Source organism: Calliphora vicina, chromosome 2 (assembly GCF_958450345.1).
Source record: "Calliphora vicina chromosome 2, idCalVici1.1, whole genome shotgun sequence".
Taxonomy (NCBI): Eukaryota; Metazoa; Arthropoda; class Insecta; order Diptera; family Calliphoridae; genus Calliphora; species Calliphora vicina.
Window position 1 is genome coordinate 131,039,899 of NC_088781.1, and position 13,446 is coordinate 131,053,344.

Consider the following 13,446-nt stretch of genomic DNA (forward strand, 5'->3'; position numbering starts at 1 on the left):
TTTTCAGTAATAATAACAGCCAGCAGTATCTAACCCAAATGTAGTAGAAAGTCATGGGTTCTTAAGGAAATCAGGGATTTGAAATTTCTAACAGGCTGTTACAATATATTTGCATCATTTATAATGCTAAAATTATTATTTCCTCTTTATGCATCCTCGATAGTATAGTGGTGAGTATCCCCGCCTGTCACGCGGGAGACCGGGGTTCAATTCCCCGTCGGGGAGATGTAATTTTATTTTTTTTTAAATTTCAATATATTTTTACTGGCTTTATTAAGTTTTTTTTTAAATCCCCTTACAAAATAATTTCTGTCATTTACTTTTAAATAAATATTTAAATTAAAATCCATATAAGTATTTAATTTAAATCTGTAATTACGTTATTTTTTAAATTAAATTATTTGCCAGACTTATTGACTTAAAAGCATAAAAAACGTGTTTAAAAAAAAATAGTTATTTTATAACTATTGTTTAAGTAAATCACAATTTTTTACAAACAAATGATAAAAATTACTTATACACACAAAAAACCAACATAAATTGTTCTATTGAAATTGAAAATTGCAACAATGCTCATATGTATAAATACGCTGGGAATTGAAACAGCTGTTTTTTGTGGACCATGCACCCCTCCACAGCATGATCCTTACACATCCGTTTTAATATGATTATAGAAAAATTAAATCTGTTAAATAAATTGTAAAAAAAAAAATTAAAACAAAATGCCTGTATTGTATTCTCTTATGTGTATAATAATGAAATGTATATTTAAAATTAATACAACAAAACAACAATACATATATTTTAATCGGTTTAATGCAGTTTTTTATTTGAAATTGTTTAATTAGCAACATTGGATTTTTTTTTTTAAATTAAATTATTTACAAAAATATCATGCAATATGTTTATGAGACATTAACCATCAATAAATAGAGAGTGATAATTATTAAAATAATTATGATATGAATTAATAACAAATTAAAATATATAAACATTATTTAAAAAGCTGTAAAACAGTTAGGTTGGTTTTTCATTTGAAAGCAATAATTACAGGGAAATTTAAATTGACATATTTTTATGCATGATTTTAACCATCCTCGATAGTATAGTGGTGAGTATCCCCGCCTGTCACGCGGGAGACCGGGGTTCAATTCCCCGTCGGGGAGATACAGACAATTTTTTGTTCAAAATTTATTTTTTTTAATAATTATTGATTGTAAATAATAAAAAAGTTTAATTGAAATAAAATATTTTAAAATCTTTTAGAATTTGTAAAATTAGTAATTCTACCCCTAGAACAAGAAGCAAATTTTCCTAAATTTAAGGTACAACAATATATTCTTAGATTTAATTCAGAAATTCATCAAATATGTTTGCTATGCTAAAATATACTCAAAATCTCGGCTTTTAAAATAGTAGTAGAAAAAGTACTTTTTTAAATTTTTGTTAAATTCTAAACAAAAATATTTTATTTTCTAAATTTTACGAAATATAAGTACTTTTTCTACAACTTTTTTATAAAAATTAAACATTTAGTAAAAGTACTATTTTCAAAATGTTGCCAAATTTGAGATATTACAATTGTTATTATGTTTGAATTTTGCTAAACAGTACTAAAATATGGACTTTTAAAATAGTAGTAGCAAAAGTACTTTTTTAAAATTTTGTTAAATTCTTCTTTGTTAAATGTATTAAAAGTACTATTTTCAAAATGTTCCTAAATTTAAGACATTACAATTGTTATTATGAATTAATTAAGAAAAAAATAAAATATGTTTGAATTTGGGTAAACAGTACTAAAATCTATACTTTTAAGATAGTAGTAGAAAAAGCACTTTTTTATATTTTTGTCAAATTTAAAAAAAAAATATTTTATTTTCAATTTTGCGAGAAATAAGTACTTTTTCTTCAACTTTTTGATAAATACTAAATGTGTAGTAAAAGTACTATTTTCAAAATGTTCCCAAATTTAAGATATTACAATTGTTATTATGAATTTATTAAGAAAATCATAAAATCTTTTTGAATTTTGCTAAAACATACTAAAATATGTGCTTTTAAAATAGTAGTAGAAAAAGTACTTTTTTAAAACTTTGTAAAATTCTAAAAAAAAATATTTTATTTTCATTTATGCGAAATAAAAGTAGAAAATAAAAGTACTATTTTCAAAATAATTTCAAATATTGCAATTATTATTATGAATTAATTAAGAGAATTTAGCTAAAACATACAAAAATCTGGACTTTGAAAATAGTAGTAGAAAAAGTACTTTTTTAAATTTTTGAAAATTCTAAAAAAAAAAAAATTAGTAGTAGAAATAGTACTTTTTTAAAATTTTTTCAAATTCTAAAAAAAAATATTTTATTTTGAATTCTGCTAAACAGTACTAAAATCAGGACTTTTCAATAGTAGTAGAAAAAGTACTTTTTTAAAATTTTGTTAAATGTATTAAAAGTACTATTTTCAAAATAATCCCAAATTTCAAATATTACACTTGTTATTATGAATTAATTAAGAAAATCATAAAATCTTTTTGAATTTTGCTAAAACATACTAAAATATGTGCTTTTAAAATAGTAGTAGAAAAATTACTTTTTTAAAATTTCGTTAAATACTAAAAAAATATATTTTATTTTCATTTATGCGAAATAAAAGTAGAAAATAAAAGTACTATTTTCAAAATGCTTTAAAATTTCAAATATTACAATTGTTATTATGAATTAATTAAGAGAATTTAGCTAAAACATACAAAAATGTGGACTTTGAAAATAATAGTAGAAAAAGTACTTTTTTAAATTTTTGTTAAATTCTAAAAAAAAATTTTTTGATAAATACAAAAATGCAGTACTGTTTTCAAAATGCTACAATTTCATTAAGAAAATTATAAAATATGCTTGAATTTAGCTAAAACATACTAAAATCTGGGATTTTAAAATAGTAGTAGCAAAAGTACTTTTATAAATTCTAAAAAAAAATATTTTATTTTTAAATTTTGCAAAAAATAAGTACATTTTCTAAAACTTTTTGAAGTAAAAAATACTATTTTCAAAATGCTCCCAAATTTAAGATACATATTACAATTGTTATTAAGAATTAATTAAGAAAAGCATAAAACATGTTTGAAATTTGCTAAAAAGTACTAAATCTGTGCTTTTAAAATAGTAGTAGAAAAAGTACTTTTTTAAATTTTTTGTTAAATTCTAAAAAAAAAATATTTTATTTTCAATTTTGTCAAAAATAAGTACTTTTTCTATAACTTTTTGATAAATACTAAAAACGTAGTACAAAATACTATTTTCAAAATGCTCGCAAATTTAAGATATGAAATCGTATCATTAAGAAAAACATAAAATATGTTTGAATTTTGTAAAAAAAAAAGTACTAAAATATGTGTTTTTAAAATAGTAGTAGAAAAAGTACTTTTTTAAAATTTATATAAAATTCAAAAAAAAAAATATTTTATTTTAAACTTGGCGAAATATAAGTACTATTTTAAAAATGTTCTCAAATTTAATATATTGCAATTGTTATTATGTATTAATTAAGAAAATCATAAAATATTTTTCAATTTAGCTAAAACATACTAAAATCTGTGCTTTTAAAATAGTAGTAGAAAAAGTACTTTTTTGAAATTTTGTTAAATTCGAAAAAAAAATATTTTATTTAAAATTTTTTTGTATTTGGTACTTAATTTAGTATTTTAGAACCAATTTTGTAATAAATCACTAGATGGTACTTAAATTTGATACTTAATTTATAATAAAAGTACCAACATATTTTAGAATGCAAAAACTTTTGAATTTTTTTAGTCCGTTAAATATATTCTAGATTCTAGAACTACAATAGTAGTGGGCGAAGTATTTTGAGAACCAAATATATAATTAATTACAAGATGGTACTATGTGTAATTAGATTCTAATAATTAGAAGAATAAATTATTAGAATAAAAGTAGCAGCATATATTCTTACATTGAAATTATTTGCTGTCAACTATATGCGACTTATAACACAACAAAATTTCGATTTGTTATGTACATCCTCGATAGTATAGTGGTGAGTATCCCCGCCTGTCACGCGGGAGACCGGGGTTCAATTCCCCGTCGGGGAGAATGTAAAAATTTTTTTTGTTTTTATTATTATTAATTTTTAACAATTTAAAAAAATATTTCTTTAAAATCTTTTAAAAATCTAATTCTATATAGATCTTAATAAGCAACACATTATCTAATTTATAATAATCAAAATACTTTTTATGCATCCTCGATAGTATAGTGGTGAGTATCCCCGCCTGTCACGCGGGAGACCGGGGTTCAATTCCCCGTCGGGGAGAATGTGTAATTTTTTTTATATTTTTTTTAACTCCTTGAGTCAAATATTATTATGTAGAACAAATACATGAGGTTGCAATAGTAGTAAAGTTCTTGGGAATTTTATCTGCTTTAGTCCAGATTTCCTCCGACTTCTCATAAATTGGGTATAATTTCATAGAGTTAAAATTAACAGAATGTTAATAGTAAAGAAAGTTCTTTAACATGTCTGTTCTATAGACAATCATCTGACATTTGTCGAAATTTTTCCGAAAGTCGGGTGGGTTAGACCCCTAGAACATCTAATTTGGAATATTTTGAAATACATAGTAATTTAATGTAGTTTTAAACTTATATTGTCAAAAGTATCTAGAACTTTTTATCCATCCTCGATAGTATAGTGGTGAGTATCCCCGCCTGTCACGCGGGAGACCGGGGTTCAATTCCCCGTCGGGGAGATGTGATTTTTTTTTTTCGAAAATCTAATATTTTCTACAGAAATTGTTGTAAAAATAAAATATTTTTAAAAATTCTTAATTTTTTTCAGAAAAAAATTTCACTTTAAAATTTTTTTTAAATTTGAAAAAAAAAATTCTTCTAAAACTATATTTTCCGTTAAAAACATTGAGCAGCAACATTTTTGTTCTTAAATTTTTTTTTTTTAATTTTTTTTTTAAAATTTCAAATTTTTTTTTTATAAAATTTAGAATAAATTTTTTCGTCTAAAACTATTTTACGATAACATTGTGCAGCAAATTTTTTTTCTAAATTTAAAAATGTGATAAAATTTTCAATTAAAATTTTTTTTCAAAAAAATTTGGATGAATTTTACTCCTCACAACATTTTATAAAACTATTTTTACTGAAAAATTGGTATACATGAAGATTGACCACCGTTATCCCTAAAATACCGTTTCAGCTCAAAAATATCATTACCGAAGTAACTAACGTTACCGAAATAATCCAAATTAGCGTTACCGTAACCTTTAAACCGTTTCGAATCGGTAGCCCACCTTGGTTTTCAATTGAAATGTTAATGATATCCAAATATGTCTAGCACACTTCTGTAAATTCTATAAATATTTATCATTTCTAATCTGGAAGGACATTCATATTCATCCTCGATAGTATAGTGGTGAGTATCCCCGCCTGTCACGCGGGAGACCGGGGTTCAATTCCCCGTCGGGGAGAAATTTAATTTTTTTTAAATAATTTTTAATGCTTTTTTAACAATTACAACTAATTCTTATTAATTTATTTCATTGGAACCATAACAATCGGAAAGGAGAAAGCAGGAGCTTTCAGAATATTGATTATTGTGTGAACATCTTTCATGAAAATTGCTAATCATGATCCGATATTGCCCATTTTCAATACCAAACAAACCAAAATTTCAGTCAGCTTGGGCCCTATCGTGTTTTCAACAAACAGACAGACGGGTATAGCTAGATTGTCTTAGAGTCTTATGAGGACCCAGGATATATATACAACCAATATACCCACCTTTTCTGAAGCTGGGTATAAAAATCAATTGCATTTAAATTTTACTGGAATTGAACTTAAATTTAAATAGAATATTCATTTAGATTTGACACATATGAGGAGCCGCAGAACAAAAGGTACTTTTTCGAATTTTTTTACAAATTGATTTTTTGGTATTTTTATAATATTCGAGTTGAAATTTTCTAGAAAAAATCAATTTCCCCAAATTTTTAAATTTTCAAAAAAGTACCTTTTGTTCTGTGGCTCCTCATAACCGAAATACTACAGTTTTTCAAGCTAAATACCATTGTTTTGAATTTATATTTTGAAGATTTTGAAACTCTTTAAACATGCTTTATTTTATTGGCCTTAATAGACACGCGTCTGGTCTAATTTCCACTTTAATTGAATATCAATTATGTTTATTCATATAATTTAAATATTTATTAAATGACAAAATTTTGTATATCTTTTTATAAAATAGTTTCTTGCTGTTAATTCTAACACTTTGTTTAGCCCACTTTCTGTGAAATGAAATCTCTAAACAATTCGATATTTATCAATTAGATTCTAGTATCTTAGAGCTGTGAAGCATGAAAACGTCACCAAAACGCAATAAAATGCTAGAAAATTAGGGGTATTAGTAGAAAAATGTAAAAAAGTGTTAATTGAAACATAATGAGAAAATAAATATTTTTAATAAAAATATAGGAAAAAGAATAGAATTAAAGAGAAAAAAAAGCATAAGTAAAAGAAAGAAAGTGAATTTGAAATAATATACTAAAACTCTTAATAATTTTTAAAATTAGTTTTCAAAAACTTTATATTTGGAGAAAGAGACACATTCAAATATAGAATTTACAAATAAAATTACTGATATTAATGAAATTGAGTACTAAACAGTTACGTGGTTTTTGTTATTATAAAGTACCAAATTGTTTAATTTTGAGACAAATAAAAAAAACAAATAATTTCCCAGAATATTAATTTATAATACAAAGATTTTGAATATGAATTCTTTTTATCAATGACTAATTTGTTTACTACTAAATAGAGAAAAAAAATATATCTTCTACTTCTTTTAACCAATATTTACTAACGGCATATGTACTTAGTTTGACTCGTGTCTAAATAAATTTCTCATTACTCTCTCAGTTCTATTGTACGATCACAGATCAGTGATCACTGCATATAGTAGTAGTAGTCGGTGGTATTTTGTTTATTGATTTAAACAATTAGCATAAAACGATTATGAACGTTAGTTACTGGAGCAATAATGTAGATCAAAATATAGGTCATGGAAAAGAACTTTCTTTTTTAGCATGGCTAGTAAATGTTTTCATGATCATTATAATTTGATTAAGAATTTAATAATATACCAACAAAATCTGTTAATTTCACAAGCACTTTTACTTATTAATTGGAAAAAAGAATAAATCAAATTGAAAAATAATTTTGTTTTTAACAAAAGTGACAATTACGACACATGGTATAATCACATCAAATGTTTTCGTTATTGCAAAGTATTACTGCAATTTTTATTTATCTGGCTAAGGTCCTTATCTAGGTCCTTATCTAGGTTCTAGTTCCAGTTCTAGTTCAGTTCTAGTTCAGTTCTAGTTCAGTTCTAGTTCAGTTCTAGTTCAGTTCTAGTTCAGTTCTAGTTCAGTTCTAGTTCAGTTCTAGTTCAGTTCTAGTTCAGTTCTAGTTCAGTTCTAGTTCAGTTCTAGTTCAGTTCTAGTTCAGTTCTAGTTCAGTTCTAGTTCAGTTCTAGTTCTAGTTCAGTTCTAGTTCAGTTCTAGTTCAGTTCTAGTTCAGTTCTAGTTCAGTTCTAGTTCAGTTCTAGTTCAGTTCTAGTTCAGTTCTAGTTCAGTTCTAGTTCAGTTCTAGTTCAGTTCTAGTTCAGTTCTAGTTCAGTTCTAGTTCAGTTCTAGTTCAGTTCTAGTTCAGTTCTAGTTCAGTTCTAGTTCAGTTCTAGTTCAGTTCTAGTTCGGTTCTAGTTCAGTTCTAGTTCAGTTCTAGTTCAGTTCTAGTTCAGTTCTAGTTCAGTTCTAGTTCAGTTCTAGTTCAGTTCTAGTTCAGTTCTAGTTCAGTTCTAGTTCAGTTCTAGTTCAGTTCTAGTTCAGTTCTAGTTCAGTTCTAGTTCAGTTCTAGTTCAGTTCTAGTTCAGTTCTAGTTCAGTTCTAGTTCAGTTCTAGTTCAGTTCTAGTTCAGTTCTAGTTCAGTTCTAGTTCAGTTCTAGTTCAGTTCTAGTTCAGTTCTAGTTCAGTTCTAGTTCAGTTCTAGTTCAGTTCTAGTTCAGTTCTAGTTCAGTTCTAGTTCAGTTCTAGTTCAGTTCTAGTTCAGTTCTAGTTCAGTTCTAGTTCAGTTCTAGTTCAGTTCTAGTTCAGTTCTAGTTCAGTTCTAGTTCAGTTCTAGTTCAGTTCTAGTTCAGTTCTAGTTCAGTTCTAGTTCAGTTCTAGTTCAGTTCTAGTTCAGTTCTAGTTCAGTTCTAGTTCAGTTCTAGTTCAGTTCTAGTTCAGTTCTAGTTCAGTTCTAGTTCAGTTCTAGTTCAGTTCTAGTTCAAGTTCAGTTCTAGTTCAGTTCTAGTTCAGTTCTAGTTCAGTTCTAGTTCAGTTCTAGTTCAGTTCTAGTTCAGTTCTAGTTCAGTTCTAGTTCAGTTCTAGTTCAGTTCTAGTTCAGTTCTAGTTCAGTTCTAGTTCAGTTCTAGTTCAGTTCTAGTTCAGTTCTAGTTCAGTTCTAGTTCAGTTCTAGTTCAGTTCTAGTTCAGTTCTAGTTCAGTTCTAGTTCAGTTCTAGTTCAGTTCTAGTTCAGTTCTAGTTCAGTTCTAGTTCAGTTCTAGTTCAGTTCTAGTTCAGTTCTAGTTCAGTTCTAGTTCAGTTCTAGTTCAGTTCTAGTTCAGTTCTAGTTCAGTTCTAGTTCAGTTCTAGTTCAGTTCTAGTTCAGTTCTAGTTCAGTTCTAGTTCAGTTCTAGTTCAGGTTCTAGTTCAGGTTCTAGTTCAGGTTCTAGTTCAGGTTCTAGTTCAGGTTCTAGTTCAGGTTCTAGTTTAGGTTCTAGTTCAGGTTCTAGTTCAGGTTCTAGTTCAGGTTCTAGTTCAGGTTCTAGTTCAGGTTCTAGTTCAGGTTCTAGTTCAGGTTCTAGTTCAGGTTCTAGTTCAGGTTCTAGTTCAGGTTCTAGTTCAGGTTCTAGTTCAGGTTCTAGTTCAGGTTCTAGTTCAGGTTCTAGTTCAGGTTCTAGTTCAGGTTCTAGTTCAGGTTCTAGTTCAGGTTCTAGTTCAGGTTCTAGTTCAGGTTCTAGTTCAGGTTCTAGTTCAGGTTCTAGTTCAGGTTCTAGTTCAGGTTCTAGTTCAGGTTCTAGTTCAGGTTCTAGTTCAGGTTCTAGTTCAGGTTCTAGTTCAGGTTCTAGTTCAGGTTCTAGTTCAGGTTCTAGTTCAGGTTCTAGTTCAGGTTCTAGTTCAGGTTCTAGTTCAGGTTCTAGTTCAGGTTCTAGTTCAGGTTCTAGTTCAGGTTCTAGTTCAGGTTCTAGTTCAGGTTCTAGTTCAGGTTCTAGTTCAGGTTCTAGTTCAGGTTCTAGTTCAGGTTCTAGTTCAGGTTCTAGTTCAGGCTATATTTTAGATTTTCTTTAAAGCAATTAAAATTCCATTTTTTCTGCCATTTTATTTTCATTGTCAGTAATTTTGCAGTGAACCTCGCACAATTTGAACAGGAAATATTTAGTGTAAAAATTCATTTGCTTTTTTTTAATTTTAGAAATAAATATTTCCGTGTATATTGCATTCTGGCGTAAATATTCATTACATTTTTACATTTATATTATTTATATACTTTTTTTGTTAATTTAATGTTTTTCAAAGGTGTCATATGTTATATTTATTTTAACTGTAATACAACGATATACAGGCATTTTGAAAAAAAGGAGAGAAAAGTGGGAAATGGCAAAAACCTAGGATTGAGTACGAGGAAAAATAAGGCAGAACAAATTAAACAGTAGTATACTCGGTGGTGGCGAATATTAAATGCCATAACTTGTTTTAAACATTTAAGAAAAATTTAAATTCTATCATTTAAAAACTAACCAGCAAAAACTTTCATTACGAAGTAATGAGTAAAAATTTTATTATTCTGGAACTTCTTAGTAAATAACAGATAATTAAGAAGCCATTATTTAACCACTTCAAAGTAATGCACAAAACTGCACTACTTTGAACTGAAAAGTAAGTTATACAGTAATAGCAAGTCATTACCAAATGTTTAATACGTATTTATTTCAACACATACTTTTAGGCTTTACATCACATTACCATTAGTTTAGTATTTCCCTATTGTTGCCAGACCTGACAATACTTTTTCCCTCCCAGAAAATATTACATTAATTATACAACTAAGCAATGTTTCATTATAGTTATTTGAAATGTAAAAATTTTATATTTATATTAAAACACCAACTAAATAACCTTAAATGCCTGATTGTTTGTGTGCTGTGATATAATATTTATTAAATATTTATTTATTGTGGCTTTTCTATTATTATTTCTATGTGGTTTCACTTACAATTTAATTGTTTTTTTTTTAATAGTTTTTTTTTGCAGGTTTTCAGTTGTTATTGAGCGGTGTGCAGTTAGTTGCGGTAGAATAGTGAAGTGTTTAAAATGTTGTAATATAATTTTAGGCGTTTAATATATAAAAAAAAACTATTGCATACACACACACACTCTAGACAAATATGTCATTTGGTAAATAAAATAAAACATTATTAAAAATTAAATTAAACTAATTTCTGTTGTGTAAAAATGCAAATAAAGCTATAAACTGAAAAAAGTAAAATTAATATTAAATGTGGCAGAGTTTCAGGGTTATACTATTAAAACGTTTATTTGAATTTAGAGTTTGAATTGAAATGAAAACAAATATTATTAATTAATTTTAAAGTGTACAATTTGGGGTTAGATTTATTTTTGTAAAAACAAAATTTAACACTTGTAATGGCTTTGTTGTACAAAATTATTGCATAAAGTGTTTTTTTAAGGGCAATTTATTTATATAAAACATTGAACCACAAGTTTTAATATAAAATCATTTAAGTGTTAGTTTAAATTTAAATATTTTTAATGTAAAATAAACCTTAATTAATAATAGAATCATAATTATATAGCATAAATGACAAGAATATTTGTTTTATTTAAAAAAAAAGTTATGGCTCTTTATTCCTTTTATTTAATTTTAAAGATTTTATATTATATTTCCTTTTTTACTTATTAAATCATTGTGCTTTGTCCAAAACTAATTAAAATTTTAGTTAAATTGTATTTAGTCTACTTTCAAGGTTCTATATAAAACAAACACAACATGTTTAGCATACTCTAGGGCTTTTACTTTCGTCCTTATATACTGCCTACTTATTTGCTCAGCTTGGTTGAATTTATAAAATAATTAAGCAAATTTTAAGTCTATATTTAGTTTATTTCACTTTTCCCCACAAAAAAATATATTAAAATAAACTAAACCTTCATTTGTTCTAGGAAAACCTTTTTTTTCATAGCATACTACTGCGTACATTTAAGTTAAGTATACTTTTAGGCTTATATTTCAATAAATATGCCTTTATATTTATAAGCTTTATTTAATAAGCTTTTTAATGGATAAAACAATATCATACCCATTTAAAATAATATTTTTTCCTGTTTCTCTTCGTCATACTATATTATTTGTATTCTAAACATGCCTTACTCATTTTTTAACCATTTTTTTTAGTTGGTGTTGCAACCACCAAGGCCTCAAGATTAATACCTCCTTCTAATGTGTTTGTAAGTAGGTACGAGCCATGTTGTATTCCAGTATGAATTTATAAAGGATTTCTGTTTAGTATTTTTGTTGCTTACAAGTTTGTATGTCAACTCCTACTAACTACCTTGTTTTTATTTATTTGTCTCATTGCTGGGGGAAAAGAAAACTAAATAAATTTATATGAGCAACAATCATTTCAATTCAGTTTTATTTATTTCCAGCAAACATGATTGACTTTTCTGGAAGAACACTGTGAGGCAAAAGAGTTAGGTAAGAGAAATGTATAGGAACTGATTCCACATAAAGAAAATGTCAGGAAAATCAAAGCACTAAACTGATATTGATTTTCCATCAAGTCTAAAAAGATCCTCCAAATAGTCAACTTCAGCAAATACATCCAAATTCAATTAGTTTATTCAAACCCAACGCAGAACTAAGCTGGAATTTCCCAAAGGCTCCCATTTCCTTTGGAAATTCCGGAATCATGTCGCAAAATTCGGGACAGATTTGATTTAAATAGAAAAGACAATTTAATCCTTTGTTTTTTAGCACATAAAACAGGGTTATATTTCGAATAGCTCATCGATCAAATGGCTGTGCTGGCAAAATTTGACAAAATTTTCCATGATCATGATCATTTTGCAAAAATGTGGCTGTTTCGTTGAGGCAGCATTTAATGTCCTATTTTTAATACAAGAGCGGTTGTGGACTTGTTAGCATAGACCTTGACCTCAAATAAATATCTTTGTATAGCATTGGTGGTAAATCATACGATCTGTGGGAACAATTCTGATCACTGAAACGAGGGAGTACTAGACAAGGAAAAAGAGAATGCTTTCAAACCAAAATCCACACCAAACCATAACTCTTTGTGGATACACTTATTTTTCGACAATCAGATGTTGGTTCTCTGAATTCTAAATGCATCGAAATGCACGATCTAGGAGATCAATTCTAATCACCGACAAAAGAGAGTACAGAACCAGGAATTGTCTCATGCAATGATTAGATTTTTTAACGGGCTACATAGCACATCACATCAATATCATCCAATTTAGGTAGAAAAAACTCTGTTATCATGTCGCGATATTGAGCACCATTAATAGTTACTGCTTAACCATCCTAATTATACCCTTCACCTTCGTGAGAAGGGTTTGTCATTCCGTTTGTAATTTCTACATTTTTCATTTCCGTCCCCATAAAGTATATATATTCTGGAGCCTTATAGATAGCGGAGTCGATTAAGCCATATCCCTCTGTCCATCTGTTGAAATCAATTTTCTGAAGACGCCAGATATCTTCGGGATCCAAATCTTCAATAATTCTGTCAGACATGCTTTCGAGAAGTTTGCTATTTAAAATCAGCAAAATCGGTCCACAAATGGATGAGATATGAGGAAAAAACCAGGACAACCTCGATTTTTGACCTATATCTGGATTACTAAGTCATTAACATAGACAATATGGATATCTAATGATAGATATTTCAAAGACCTATAAAACTATAGTAAGTTGGACCTACAATTGGTCAAAATCGGAAAAATATTTTTTAACCAAATTTTTTTTTTCGCTAAATATTAAAAAAAATTAAAAAACAAAAAAAAAAAATTCGAAAATAAATTTTTCCAAAAAATTAAAAATCAAAAAAAAAATATTTTTTTTACCTGAAAATATTTAAAATTTTTATTTTAAAGTATAATTTGGTGAATGGCATTAAGATTTGGCTCAGCCGAATATAGCTCTCTTACTTGTTTTCATAGAAGTATGTTTCAATGAAGATTATGGATGCATTTACCTTAAGACAATCTCATCAACTTCAAATCCGTCAATTTTTGAAGATTAACAAAGCCATCAATGTGAAAATATTCTTCAT

General features: G+C 27.1%; 6 non-coding genes across 6 annotated transcripts; all 6 read left to right on the plus strand.

Annotated features, from left to right (window-relative positions):
- The first annotated feature begins 153 nt into the window (after window positions 1-153).
- On the plus strand, window positions 154-225 carry TRNAD-GUC (transfer RNA aspartic acid (anticodon GUC)). Its single transcript has one exon. It is a non-coding gene; the product is annotated as a tRNA-Asp (tRNA).
- Window positions 226-1,094: 869 nt separating this feature from the next.
- On the plus strand, window positions 1,095-1,166 carry TRNAD-GUC (transfer RNA aspartic acid (anticodon GUC)). The gene has a single exon. It is a non-coding gene; the product is annotated as a tRNA-Asp (tRNA).
- A 2,870-nt stretch (window positions 1,167-4,036) lies between these two features.
- TRNAD-GUC (transfer RNA aspartic acid (anticodon GUC)) lies at window positions 4,037-4,108 on the plus strand. The gene has a single exon. It is a non-coding gene; the product is annotated as a tRNA-Asp (tRNA).
- Window positions 4,109-4,257: 149 nt separating this feature from the next.
- TRNAD-GUC (transfer RNA aspartic acid (anticodon GUC)) lies at window positions 4,258-4,329 on the plus strand. Its single transcript has one exon. It is a non-coding gene; the product is annotated as a tRNA-Asp (tRNA).
- A 364-nt stretch (window positions 4,330-4,693) lies between these two features.
- Window positions 4,694-4,765, plus strand: TRNAD-GUC (transfer RNA aspartic acid (anticodon GUC)). The gene has a single exon. It is a non-coding gene; the product is annotated as a tRNA-Asp (tRNA).
- Window positions 4,766-5,425: 660 nt separating this feature from the next.
- TRNAD-GUC (transfer RNA aspartic acid (anticodon GUC)) lies at window positions 5,426-5,497 on the plus strand. The gene has a single exon. It is a non-coding gene; the product is annotated as a tRNA-Asp (tRNA).
- The last annotated feature ends 7,949 nt before the right edge of the window (window positions 5,498-13,446 follow it).